Source organism: Falco peregrinus, chromosome 13 (genome assembly GCF_023634155.1).
Source record: "Falco peregrinus isolate bFalPer1 chromosome 13, bFalPer1.pri, whole genome shotgun sequence".
NCBI lineage: Eukaryota > Metazoa > Chordata > Aves > Falconiformes > Falconidae > Falco > Falco peregrinus.
Genome location: NC_073733.1, coordinates 4,797,432 through 4,810,184, shown reverse-complemented (window position 1 = coordinate 4,810,184; position 12,753 = coordinate 4,797,432). Strand labels below are relative to the sequence as shown.

General features: G+C 53.3%; 1 protein-coding gene across 3 annotated transcripts in view; it reads left to right on the top strand.

Moving 5' to 3' along the window:
* The window catches only part of PAK3 (p21 (RAC1) activated kinase 3), a 198,896-nt gene that overhangs the window by 113,378 nt on the left and 72,765 nt on the right, over positions 1 to 12,753 (top strand). The window contains exon 1 of one of the 3 annotated variants that reach the window (XM_005238245.4): positions 7,873 to 7,894. The exons of 1 other annotated variant lie outside the window; for it this stretch is intronic. The gene's annotated coding sequence lies outside the window, so the exon portion shown is untranslated. Of the gene's footprint in view, positions 1 to 7,872; positions 7,895 to 8,133; positions 8,256 to 12,753 lie in introns of those variants that run through there. One more of the 3 variants, XM_055817909.1, reaches the window with a different exon arrangement.

The window sequence follows — 12,753 nt, the reverse complement described above, 5'->3', positions numbered from 1 at the left end:
TGGACTTAGCAACAGCAGACATTCCTGCTCTCTCCAGAATACTCTGAAGGCAGCAGGAGATAAGGGATGGCAAAGTTTTCCTGACAGCAGCTTGACACTGCTTCTCTTCCACATCAAACAGTACGCCAGTGCTGTATCTTCAGTCCAGAATCATCCCCCATGTGAAATCTTCTGGTGATGGAGTGCGAAGAAGAGGTCTGAATCCTTGCCTAAGCCCTTTCTGTTCCTGAAGCACAACTGCATTATGTCAGAAAGAGCCAGAAAGGAAGACTTTTTTTATTGTAAACATGTCTGACCAAGAACAGGCATCAAAAAAATTCAGTAGTGGCTTCAGCGTAAAAGCTGTTAATGCCATTTCATTTCCTAACAGCCTTATTGGATTTAATCAGTTCATTTTCTTAAATCAGATCAGCTACATACCTTCCCTTTGGATTTTGCTTGGTTTACTTTCATGTGGTGTGGTCTGGGATGCTGAGATGCTCTGGTCAGTCACAAATTATACGTTGGCCTCCATATTCAGCATCTCTAAAAACCCTCAAATGTCAGGTACCACCCGTGGTTTGCCCCTTTCATGTACGTACATGGAGGTAGGAGCTCAGCAGGTCTCGCGCTGACATGTGTGTTCTTGGCACAGGGCTGAGCTTGGGTGCCAGAAGCGGAGAGCTGTGCAGGCAGGGCTGCTTCACGCTTATTCTGCCTCAGTGCTGCAGTAATTAGTCTTAATGATGACATGTAGGTGAATGTAAATTAAACCCCCAGATTCAGACACTGCCACAGTGTGGCTACGCCTGAACGTAGCCTGTATAATGCTGACATTTCACCTTTGAGCCTCTCTGGTTTGATGGTTCCCAGCAGGCATAACAGTTGGTATCATTCCTGTTCACAAGGAGTTGGGGAAAAAAATGGAGAATGACTTGTCTAAAAGTCTATCTAGTATGTTGGCAAATGCTTTTCAGATTAAAACAAAGATAAACAGCTTGGAGAATAGTTTTTATAAGTCTCACCCAGCTCTAGACATTTTACAGGTTGAAAACTAAGGCATAGTGATGTGTGGCTGTTCCAATCAATGAATCAATGTTGAATGACAACTGTTTTCCAAGGAGAAGATAAATTTGCTGAATTTGCCCATCTCACTGTGGTTGTTTTACTGTCAGATTTTGCCCTTAAAGCATATGGCAACATATCTGTTCCTTAATGAGAAGTGATCTTTCACCTCTGCTGAGACATTGTAGTGCAGGCAAGGGGTTGAGCATTGTCACATATCGGTAAATCTGGTGTTTGTGCTGGGCCACGGCAGCTTGGTCACACTCCCCTGGGTTTGGGGTGACATGCTGCATCTCAGAGTCTTGTTCTCTGACACCAGGAGGGACTGCTGTTTAGACAAGTAGGTTTTCTCAGGACTTAAGAGTGGATTGAATTCAACATCTTTAGCAGATAAAATCCAGCAGGCAGGTGAGTCATCTTTGTTTGTGTTCAGTCAAATGTGATGCTCCCCATGAAGGAGGATGGGAAATATTTAATTGCAAACCAGACAGGATCGGACTTCATGGAGGCCTCCTGAAAAACTCTCTGTCCCGGTCCTGTTTCTGCAGGATGCTGTGATGTGTTGTTTACAAGCTGTGCTAAGGTAGAGCTTGATACGCTTAAGCTGTTAGTCCTGCTACTCTTGTTGGAAGGTGATTTAAATTGCAGTTTACAGGAAAAAAAGGGCCTGGGAGTGACACTGGGGATCTGTGGGAGGCAATGCTACTGGGAGGTTAGTGCACAGCTGCCACTGAGCTGCTGTAGCAGCTCTTTGCCTCAGTTTCCCCTCTGCCAAAACTGGAGGAGCAACGCTGCTGGGCTGTACAGCCTCTTGTGGGGAAAAATCACTAATTACAGCTCGGGTAGTATATCAGAGCATGGGTTTAAGCAGTATCAGTTCAGATTGTTTTCCTCTTGCAAAAAGCTGTTCCAGGATGGAGATCTCCTTGCAGACATTCCGTCCCTTTCTGAGAGAGGCAGGATTTGGGAACCTGGTACCTAATGTTAATCTGAGCGTATTTCTGTTAAATATAATCAACTACATCTCTGTCTTAGCTTTGAATTTTATATCACACATGTCTCCACAGGAGGAGAACGCTACATTCATACTACATACATAGTTTTACTAGTTCCTGGAGGTGGATTATATTCCACTTGATTGTTTACAACAGTTTTGAAAATTCCAACATTTTAATGAGAGGTAGCTGTGGTATATTAAGAAATGTATCTATTAAATGCAGTCACTAGTAGATTGGTATTTAATTGGCATGTGTTAATATTCTTATTTAATCTCAGTTAAATCCACAGTTGGAGCACTAATTTTGAGTAGGATAGTTATGATTTGAGGTAAAAATATAAACTAAAGTAAAAGTGCAACTGCTTTTAATATGAAGACTTTATTAATAAAGTCTTATACTGACTTAAGCAAGTGTTGACAGTAGGTATTTTTAAAACAGATGAAGGTGACATAAAAGAACCATTCTGTCAATTATTGCTGTAAGATGCATAAAGAGTTATCTATGCAGGTAATTTCTATCTCCTCTTGGGAAAAAAATCAGACTTCATTGTTTTACAGGGAAGTTTTTTTCAGAAGTGTGTTCCTTAGCATGCATGTGGGCATTCTCTAGGGACCTGGTCTCAGGGATCAGTAGTTTGGAAACCGAGCTTCTCCAAGCTGTGGTGTTGCCACCATCCATGAAGGTTTCAGACTGCAGCACCCCAATCCGCTGTTATTGCAGCCAGTGGTAGATACCTTGCAGGTTTGTTGAGAACATGCGTTTCACAAGGACAAGGTGAAGGACAAAAAGTTTCCTGGGGCGAGAAGACAGCGTATGTATAGATCCCAGGGGAAGACTGTGTTTGGTGCCTTGCCTGATCCCCCAGGCTCAGTCTCCAGTAATGACAAGGGAACATCTCTGTCCTGCCTTGTCATTCTTGCACCTGAGCTGAGAGAATCCTCAGGACAGGAGAGTCATGCATGAATTCTGTTTGAATGAGCTGCATTTGCTGCCGGTCCCTGCCCTGCCCTGTGTGAGGTTTGCAGCACATGGACTTCCCAGTGCCCGCTGGCACGGCGGTGGGAAGGTGTTCTGAACATTCACAGAAGTTACCTGCAAATGGGGTAAACTACGGCACAGAGTTTCAGTGACCTACCCTCTGAGAGGTGGCATGTGAGACCACTAGCGTGATGGGAAGGCGCCTGGGTGCCAGCCTCACTGTGTCACTTGTCCCAGGCTGTGTTACAGCCCTTGCCCCAGCGAGCACCAGGTGCCTTCACCGCACAGGGCCCCGAGCTGTTCGCAGGCAGTGCTCCTGCGTCCTCCTTGCTCCATCTTTGCCTGCATCTCAGCAGATACCGGATCCCACAGCTGAGCAGTTGGGACCCCCTCGCTGCTGGCAGGCAGCCTGCCTGGTTCCCATCGCTACGTGTCGGTAGGTGGTTCCTGTCTAATGAAGCTCCTTTCCAAGGGAGGCTGTTGATGTGCTCCAGCATCGCCAGATGGTCCCCTTACCTCTTCTGCTCTCACGCTCCCTCAGAAACATTAATGATCCCTAAACCTCTCTGATGGAGGGGCTCCTTTTTGTGACAACCTCATTACGTGGTTATCAGGAGCTGCCACTACCCAGGTTGTCACGACAACCAGCCTGATTCAGAGCCGCTGGGAAAGGTCTGAACCTCAGGCAAATAACCAGCCCCAGCTCCCAGCAGATGCTCACCCGCAGCCAATCGGCAGGGTGCTGGGAAGCCATGACATCATGGGCCAAGCAGGCCCCAACATCGCTTTGTGAGCTTTGTTTGGCCTCCAGGTCCCCTTCCCACCCCCCCACCCCCCCCACCCCCAGTGGGGCCCGGATCAGCCCCTCTGCAGCGAGCCAGCCCTGCTGTGGGACCGCTTCAGACCGCGCCGAAGCTCCTCGGCTCCCCTGAGCCCCCACATCACGCAGCCTTGGTCAGGAGTGGGAGCCACCGTGGCCGAGCGCCTATCCCTCAGCAGTCTGGCACGGGCAGAAAGCTGCGGGGTAGTGTAATACCCACAGCTGTTAGGAGCCAGAACAGGCTGCTACTTCTTGGGGTTTCATTAATGGGGATGGGAGTTAGTTGTCAGAGTTAATTTTATCTGCAGGACCAGCTCTCTGGCAGCTACCGCTAAGTATGGGAGATTAATGGGATCCTTATCCCCCTCCTTCCCACGAAAACCCACGGACACCCAATTACCAGTCACACCGTATTGCTGGGATTGTGTCATGTTTGCCAGTGAGGTGTGATAAATGCAGCAGAACCAGTTCTGTCGCAGATGGGGAACGCATCCACCTTCCTGCCCTGCTGAAGTAGAGAGGGGGTTGTTCAGTAGCCTCCTGCCTTCGCTAGGGTGTTTCTGAGCCACCTCTGGAACCGCATACCCCATTCAGGTGACATCCTCCGTAGTACTGACCGAGGCGTCCTGCAGACATGTGGCTGCAGAGCTTTCCTTCGTTCCTGCCCTGCTTGGGCACATTCCCTATGAAAGCAGGATCAGGCAGTTCTTCAAAGGGATTCCTCTTTTTGCTTGAAAGGCGCTTTTTTTTTTTTTTTTTTTTTTTTTTTTTTTTAACTTCTTGGCCATCCCAGCCAAGCGTGCGTTTGGTTTCTGAAAATGCTGCTGCTCGGTCTCCTTTACCAAGACATTTATCCTTGCACACTGCTCTGCCACAGGAAAGGGTGCTGGTAGTTTCAGGCAGTGGGAGTCTGCAGCACTTCGATCAGCTTGCGAGGGTCTAACTGGTTAGATCTAAAAGGTGAGGTTACTTTCGGCTTCTGAAGTCCCCAGGCATCTTTTGGAGGAACAAAGGCTATGAGAAGGCTGTTTGTTGCTGAGAGCTAATGCTCCTTTTTCTCGCTTTGCTGCATTGACTGCCTGGCCCTGTATTTCCATGGGGCTGCATCTTCAGGGAGGAGTTGTCCCTGGGCCACTCTCGGTGGGGTGTACCCTACAGAGGGGCTGGGGAGCTTGCGCACAGCCGACACAGACGGTCCTGGTACAGCCAGGCTTCCCTTTTTTAGCATACGAGAAAGGAGCTGTTGGGGCTGGTGATGGACCTGGTCCAGCCAAGTCTTTCCTCCTGCCTCTCAGACTTTTAGAGCATCGGGCACTGTGGCTCAAGTTAGGGCAGCTCCTGGGGTTACTTTTGCAGGATGAAACCCTCACTTGGAGACCTAGCTGGCTCCTGAAAAAACAAGGTTCAGGCAGGCCCTGGAGGCCAGACCTGTGGGCATGCCGACTCAAAGCATTTTCCAGCACCTTTGTGACAGTCACACAGGATCGACATCTGGCAGGGTCCAGCCTGCTTTCCTGTGACCTGTGGGGACAAAACGGGTACCCTGTCCGAGTCTGGCCTGGATGGGGCTCAGTGATACTCTGCAGGTCTGGCGCAGCCCAGCCCGTCCCAGGTGTGGGACCTGTGGAGCGAGTCCAGCTTGTGCTCTGAGCCCCACGCCCGGGGGCTGTGTGGGTGCCATGGCCATGCAGTCACTCGGCTTTTGCCCTCTCCCAGCAGCATGCCACGAGCAATGTGCCAGTTGTTAACACATCTGGCTGCTCACAGGTACAGAGGAGCCTTCCAGCTCTGATGGGGTCAGCCTTGTGTATGGCTGGGGTGAGGAGCAAGAAGGCTCTGTGGTTTGGGCAATTTCTCCTTTCTGGCCTTTGCCTTTGCTTCCTCTTTTTGTCTCCTTTGCCAGGAGGGCATGGGCTATCAGCTCCCTATCAGGCACAGGACCATCGGCTTCCATCCAGCAGCTTAAAGATAGCTGGAGAACCCAGGAAGACTGAAATAGCACAGGTTCAAGGGCTTTGTGGTCTCCAAAGGTCAACCCAAAAGGCACAGGATTTTGAAAAACCTCTGTGATTTTCAGGAAAAACTGCCGTGCACACTCAATGTTTGCAAGGTTTCCTCGGGTCCCAGGAGAGTCGTAACTTTGGACCAGACTGAGAGTAAGAGATCTGATGTTGCTTTTTCACTGCGTGCAGTCACGGAGTCAAGTTTCTGCTCTTTCACAGGGGAAAGGAAGCCGAAACTCTTCCTTCACCTGCTCTCGCCTGGCCTTCGGCAAAGTCAGATGGAAGCCGAGGCACTGGGCTTGGTCTCCCGAAGAGCCTGCAGTTTTCTTGCAGTGCTTATAAGAGTAGTTTTGCTAATAGTTTATGCTAAGACTGTGTTCTAGTTGGACTTTTAAAATGAGTGAAAGTGATTCACCCACAAATTCAGTCTTAACATCTGTAATTGCCTGACTTCGTGCTCTGTCGGCAGCTTTTCCCTGAGCTGCCTCCCTCCTTCGGAAGCCGGTGAGCGGGACACGTGTCTCATGCTGTGCGTGGTGTGCTGGGGCGTGGGGCTGGTGAATAACCTGCTGGTCTGTGTCTGAAGCAATCGGGAGTAATTTTTACTCTGGAGGTGGCTGGGTACCGCTTGCCCACCACCTGCCCAGTCCTTTCCAACTCCGTGGGCTGTTTGTAAGCAGCAATGTGGAGCAGCCGCTGTGGTTTGCAAGGTATGGCCCCTTGGCCCTGAAGGGCAAGGTGAGCCTGCGGGGACCCCAGCAGCTCCTTCAGCTGCGTTTCCTTCATCACGGCTGTTGGGGGACATTCCCCTAAATATTTCCACTGATTTTGAAGGGGGAAAACTTGGCCAAAGCCTAAGCCCTCTGCAAACTACCCTGTCTTGGCTCAACAAGGGAGAGCGTGTCCTCTGCAGGGGCCACCTAGACTGCCTGTCCCAAGCCCCCTTGCATGCACACTGTGCTGTCACCAGGGTAGACACTTGCAGCAGAAGATGGAAGGCGCCTCTTCTTCCACTGTCAAGGGACAGCGGCCTTGCAGGGTCACTGCTGACCTCAGAGGATCCTGAGAGTCATCTATCCACAGGGGCATTTCTCTGCAGGGATGGAGACGGTGCTGACAACTTGCTCCACAGCTTGACTTCGATCACTGCAGAGCCAGCCAGCTAAGTGATAGATTTGACTCATACTGGGGAAGAAAACCTTGGTGAGACCTCGGTGTGCGGCAGGAGGGGACGGCAGTGATTCAGTCGGGGCTGCTTGTCACATCAGTGTTGACTGGGTGACTCAGTGTGCGTTTGCTTCTGGGGAGCCTGTCCTTTGGACGAGCTGTAAGGCGACGGTGTGACCACTCGTGGTCGGAGAAGATCACATGCCATGTTGTGGGGCTGGGAGGGTTTGGTATCTCCTCTGGGGTAATTAATTACATGTGACCTGCCTTACCTTTGGGAAGGTAGTCTTCATTTCTTGCCGGTGGCCGCAGCAGTATATGCATTATTGAAGACAACTTTGTGCAGGGCAAGGTGCTGCCCCCAGCTCCCTTGTCCCCGGGAGCTCTGCCGGGGAGCTTGTACCTGCGGTCACGTTTGTCTGGCTGTGGGTTTTTCTTTTAGCTGGAAATACTGTAAAAAAAATCCTCATCAGAACAGGGTCTGTTTCTGCTTTTCAGACCTTTCATAGAGGAGTTGAACTTGCGGGCTGGGGAGGCGCAGGAGCGGGGGACCGTCCTCTGCCCGAGGAAGGGTGATTGTAAGCAAAAGGAGAAGGGAAGGCACACACACATGGGGAGGGAGGAGATTTTTCTTCTGGTGCATTTGGGGGTCCTTGCAGGGCCGTGCCGCCGCTGTCGCAGCAGCAGCCCTGCGCCCGGTGGGTGCGTCCCGCGTGGGGCGCTGGCAGGGGACGCCCACGGGCTGTTACACGGAGAGCCGCGCTCGGGGGGGGGCGGCGTTTCACCGTGCGTTTCCTGCTCCCTGCGGACGAGGAGCGAGGAGCGTTACGATGCGTTTCAGGACACCTTTCGGCACCAGCCGGGGGCGGGTCCCCGCCTTCCAGGTACCCGCGCAGCCCTGCTGCGGCCCGAGCCACGCCGGCGGGGGGAGGCGGCGGTGCGGGGACGAGAGCCCCCCCGCGCGACGCTTTCCCCACGCAGCTGCCTTGAAACACAAGATTTGCCCCCGCGCGCCCGCCCGCCCCGCACGTCCAGGGGCCGCCGCAGCCGCGCGGGCGCAGCCAATGGGCGCGGCGGGCGGCGGGTGACGACACGGGGCTGGGGCGCGGGCGGCGATTGGCGCGCGGCGGCGGCGCGGGGGGACGGGCGCGCGGCAGATGGGCTGCGCCCGGGGGGGCCCGCGGCGGCGGCGGCGGCAGGCCGCGGCGGGGGACGGCCGGTGCAGCATGACAGCGGGAGCTCCAGGTAACGCCGGCCGCCGCCCGCGCCGGGAGCGGCCTGCCGAGCTGCGCCCGGGGCCGCCCGCCGAATGCGGTGCCCGCGGCCGGGCGTGCGGCGCTGCGTGAGGCGGCGGCGGGGGGGCAGCGGCGGCGGCCCCCGCGTGCGGCCGCGGGGGGGGGCCGGGCTGCCGCGGGCCCGGGGCTGTCTGCGCGGCTGAGGTGCCTCTCCCGTCAGTGACACCTGTGTTACCGGGCAGGCCCCACGTCGTCTGTAAACGGGGCCCGGTGTCCGGCGGTAGGGAGCTCCGCCCGGCCGGCTGCGAGCCGCGGAGCCGCTGCCGGGCTGAAGTTGTGTCAGCGCCGACACCGGCCATAAAGGCGGCCGCGCTGCGTGTGTTCCCCATCTTCAACAATGCGGGCTTCTGGGCTGTGCTTCTGCAGAGGAGTGAGAAATTCTGGACTATAAATAACTCTGCCTTTTTTTTTTTTTTTTTTTTAAATACTCTTTATTGGCAACACGCATCCGATTGACCCCTTTAGAAACGCCTGCTAAGTTTTCCCTGAAATCCGTTCGGGGAAGGGTGGTCTCTCCCCTGCGCATGCATGGTGGGGATGGCACACTGAAGCTGGTCCCCGTGCTGGGCTGTCCCTTTGTCCCAGACTTGTACACCAGCCAGCCGAGGAAGTGCTCCAGCGTGATGTCTGGCTGCTTGGGGCTTCCCTCCTCCGGTGGGGGATGCGCTCAGCGCCAGTGCCCCCTTTTTGGTCGTCCAGACAGTTTTCAGATCCAGTTTTCACCGGTGCCAGAAATGAGCCCCGTTTTAGATAACGGTGATGTATTTATGCGGAAGGTTGAGGGAGTTCAGACAGGAAAGGCTGTGGTTTCGGAGTGAGCAACATCTGAGAGAGGTGGTGAGCCTCAGCTGGGGAGAGCAGGGCTATTTCTGGACTGGCAACCCCAAAAGGTGTCGAGGGGTTGGATTTTTGTTTCTGCCCATGTGGCTCCCTTTGCTGAGGTGGGCACAGCGTGCTTTAGGAGTGAACAACCTGGTTATCAGTGAGGAGGGTCTGGCAGACACCCCTAAAGGCCTCATTCCCCCCGACCTCCCTGACGCCCCACCTACCCGAATCCGACGCCGCCGTACAAAGGCTGCGGGCGAGGGGTGTCCGCTTTTTGTTTTCCTTCTGGGTGCAGCCAGTGATGACGTTCAGCACAGGGAACCCACGAGGCTGGAGATCAAAGTAGGCTTTGCTGAGCGACTTTCAGGCTGAGGTGAATCACCCCCAGTGAGGAGGAGGAGGATGGGCCCTCCCGGGGGAGGCTGCAGGGCCAGAGCCAGGCTGCTACCTGCCTGCCTGGGGCAGAGAGGGAAGGGAGCTCTGTGCCCGAGGGGACAGGAGATGAGATCTTCCCCCTGGCTCCTCCTCTGGTGTGTATCCACCTTCTCCGTGGCTGTCAGGTGGAGAAGAGGGGGCCCGGGCACAGCTACGAGGGGGCAGGGGCAGCCTGGGAGGAGGCTGCTGTGCTGAGGGACACCCAGGCAGAGCACAGGAGGGGGGAGTGCAGCAGGAGAACTGGGGGGACAGCGTAGCCCCTGCCAGGGCAGCTGCCTGGGGCTGGGCAGCGGGAGGGCGTGCGGGAGGTGACGGCATCCCCCAAGCAGGAGCTGGTGCGGGGCCTGCTGGCAGGGAGCAGGCCAGCCGTGAAGAAGTGGCACTGGGGATTTTTTGCCCCATCAGTCATGGAAGCAGGGTACGTGTCTGCAGAGGAGCCTCATGCTTCCAGGAAAGGTGTTTGGTCACAGGTTGCCCAGCCACGTGAGCAGAAAATAAATCAGGAATCGGGGAGCATTGGGTGTAAGCCTGGACATGGGCTGGGGGGTTGTTCAAGTCCAGGCAGTGAAAGTTGCCGTGACAGGTTATGTGCATGGAGGGGAAGGATTGCCCTGAGCCTGGGTTTTCTGCGGTGAGCGCAGGGTTGGCGAGGGACGGCGGTGCTTGTGGCTGCGTTGGTTGGAGCTGCCTTCCTTCAGCAGGGGACTAGGCAGAGGAGCTCGTTGCAGGCACAGTGCAAGGGGCTGGCTTCATGGGTGGGGGGCTGCAGGCGGCTGCCACTGGGCTGCAGAGATGTCTCTGCTCTGAACCCAGACCTGCATGGATGGCATTTCTTCTCCGGGTGACTGGATAACTAAAAGTAAGTCTCGGTGGCTCCTGTGAGCCCTGAGCTCCTGTTACAGGATTAGGTTTCCAGCCTCATAGGCCACCGCTTGCAGCAGCAACAGTTCAGGAGGCAGCTGTGGCAGCAGTGCTGCAGGAGGCAATACTCAGGGTGAGCTGCTTTGGTTGTCACTGGCCCTGTGCTCAGACTACATTCATGTCAGGGCTTTAGCACGAGCCTGCCAGCTTCTCCTCGGGAATGTCTGACAGGGGCTTTGTGCCCTCTAAACTAACAAGCCAAATGAGACTGTATAGGGGGGTCCTGCAGAAGTTGTTGAGTGTTTTGTTGTTGCCTACAGTGAAGAGGACTTCACCTCTCCCAGTAGACCATTCACTGAGCAATTTCTCTGTCAGAATCTGAGCAGGACTCGGTATTGAAAGTGTGTGGAAGTTGGAGTCCAAATTATCCTGTGTGTCCTGAGCCAGCTCACAAGGTCTGGAAAAACAAAACTTGGCATAAGAGGTCATCTTCCTCCACCTTCCATATTTCTTTGCAACTTTTGTGCATACAGTTACAGGGATAGGTCTGATGAATTGAGCTCTGTAACATACTGTGTGCCATAACAAACCCAGCTCCTGTATTTGCCATCTCCTGGCCTGGTAGCATTTGCTTCTAGAGGAGAGCTTGTTTGTGGTGATAGTCCCACTTTAGTTCTTGTTCCCTCCACCTAGAAGTTTTCTCCTCTTTTTTAAAAGATATTTTAAAATATACTTTTTTAAAAAAAAGTATTATTTAATTGTGACTGTGGATCCAAGTGTTCCTGGAACTGCTGGTATTCCAGGATCAAAAATGGCCTGGAAACTGGGTGTCTTTCAGATCTGCCTTCAGTTCTTCCTTTGTTTTAGCCATGTCTGCACAGAACTGGTCACAGGGGAGATGTTGCCAGATTTGGCTTCTGCTTCTGCTCTGGTTAGACTCCCTGTGACTTTGGGACATGAACAGTGCTGTCAGTCTGTGCCTAGCCAGCTTGAGTACAGATTTCTGTTCCTTGCTGTGCTACACAGTGGCATGTGGGAGCCCACTGTGATCTTCCTCTTTCATCACCTGCCTTAGCTCCTGCAGAAGGTGCTTGAAGGTTTTCTCTCAGGAACTTGATGGGCAGGGGGAACAGTGAGTGGGGAGGGGAGAGGGGAACATGAATTAACTTTCACCTGCAGAAATAAACCTTTCTGTTTGTCAGTACTGTTCTGTGTTTAGCAAGCACTGCAGCGCTATTTAGCCTTTTATGTTTCAGACGCAGATAGTTGAGCTTATGTATCTTCGGTTTCTTCTATGTTTACTTTGATTCGCCTGATAAATTGAAGAACAGCATTAGGCCGAGTGGTGATTAGTGGGTCTGGTTGTGCCTGGGTCAGCAGAGGTAGAGATGCTGATGTGAACGTCATGTCTCAGACTTGCTGTTGCTAGCGTGTCTCCTTCTAGCAGTAATTCTAGGGTGGAAAACATGACAGAAGCACCTGTGGTTTGCTCGCGGCTTGTCTCAGTGCTTTGAGTTTTGGAGATCTTTTCCAGGTGAATGTCAGCAGCTATGGATTGTCTGAGGCTGATAGCAAATGTAGGGTGTGCTCTGTTGGGGAGGGCAAAGGGACTTTTCATTTTGCATGTTTAATTGGACAGGTGCAACTTAGCTCTGGCAGTGCCCTGTTTATGAGTTGGCCTGCTGGGTTTCCTGAGACAGGAGATTGGGCTGCCAGGTGGCTCTCATCTCCTCAGCCAGGTGGTGTGGGACATGGCAGGTGGGTTCTTCTGCTTTATAAACTTACAAGGTCTGGTGGATTATTATTTTTTTTTTCTGTGCAATGCTGTCTTATGTATAAAAAGCCTTCATGTTTTACCCTTATTCATGCCATCACAGAAAGATGGTGAGTTGACTCGCACAACTGGAGTGCTGCAATGGATGGCTGCAAGCTCTTCAGAAGGGACATGCAAGGAAGGAGAGGTGGTAAGGGAATGTTTTGATTGTCTAAAGCTTAGCGATGGTGACAGATAGGGTTGAGTGTTTATGGGAAGAACTGGCGGAAAGCCAAGGCGGGAGTCTGTTGTAGACCACTCGGCCAGGATGAAGAGGCAGACAAAATGTTCTGGAAGTGGCTGGGAGAAGTCTCACAATCACTAGCCCTTGTTCTTGTGTCCCTTGTTCTGGGCAAGCAGCATGGCATCCGCCCAGTTAGTCCCACTGACTGTCACCCAAGAAGCCTATGATCTTGTTGATGCAGTCTGGTGTCCCCAGCTACTGGGTCTCTTGACCCCAGGAAGCCCTGGGTGGGGGACAGGCAGGCCTACAGGTACTCCAGGTCTTCTGACT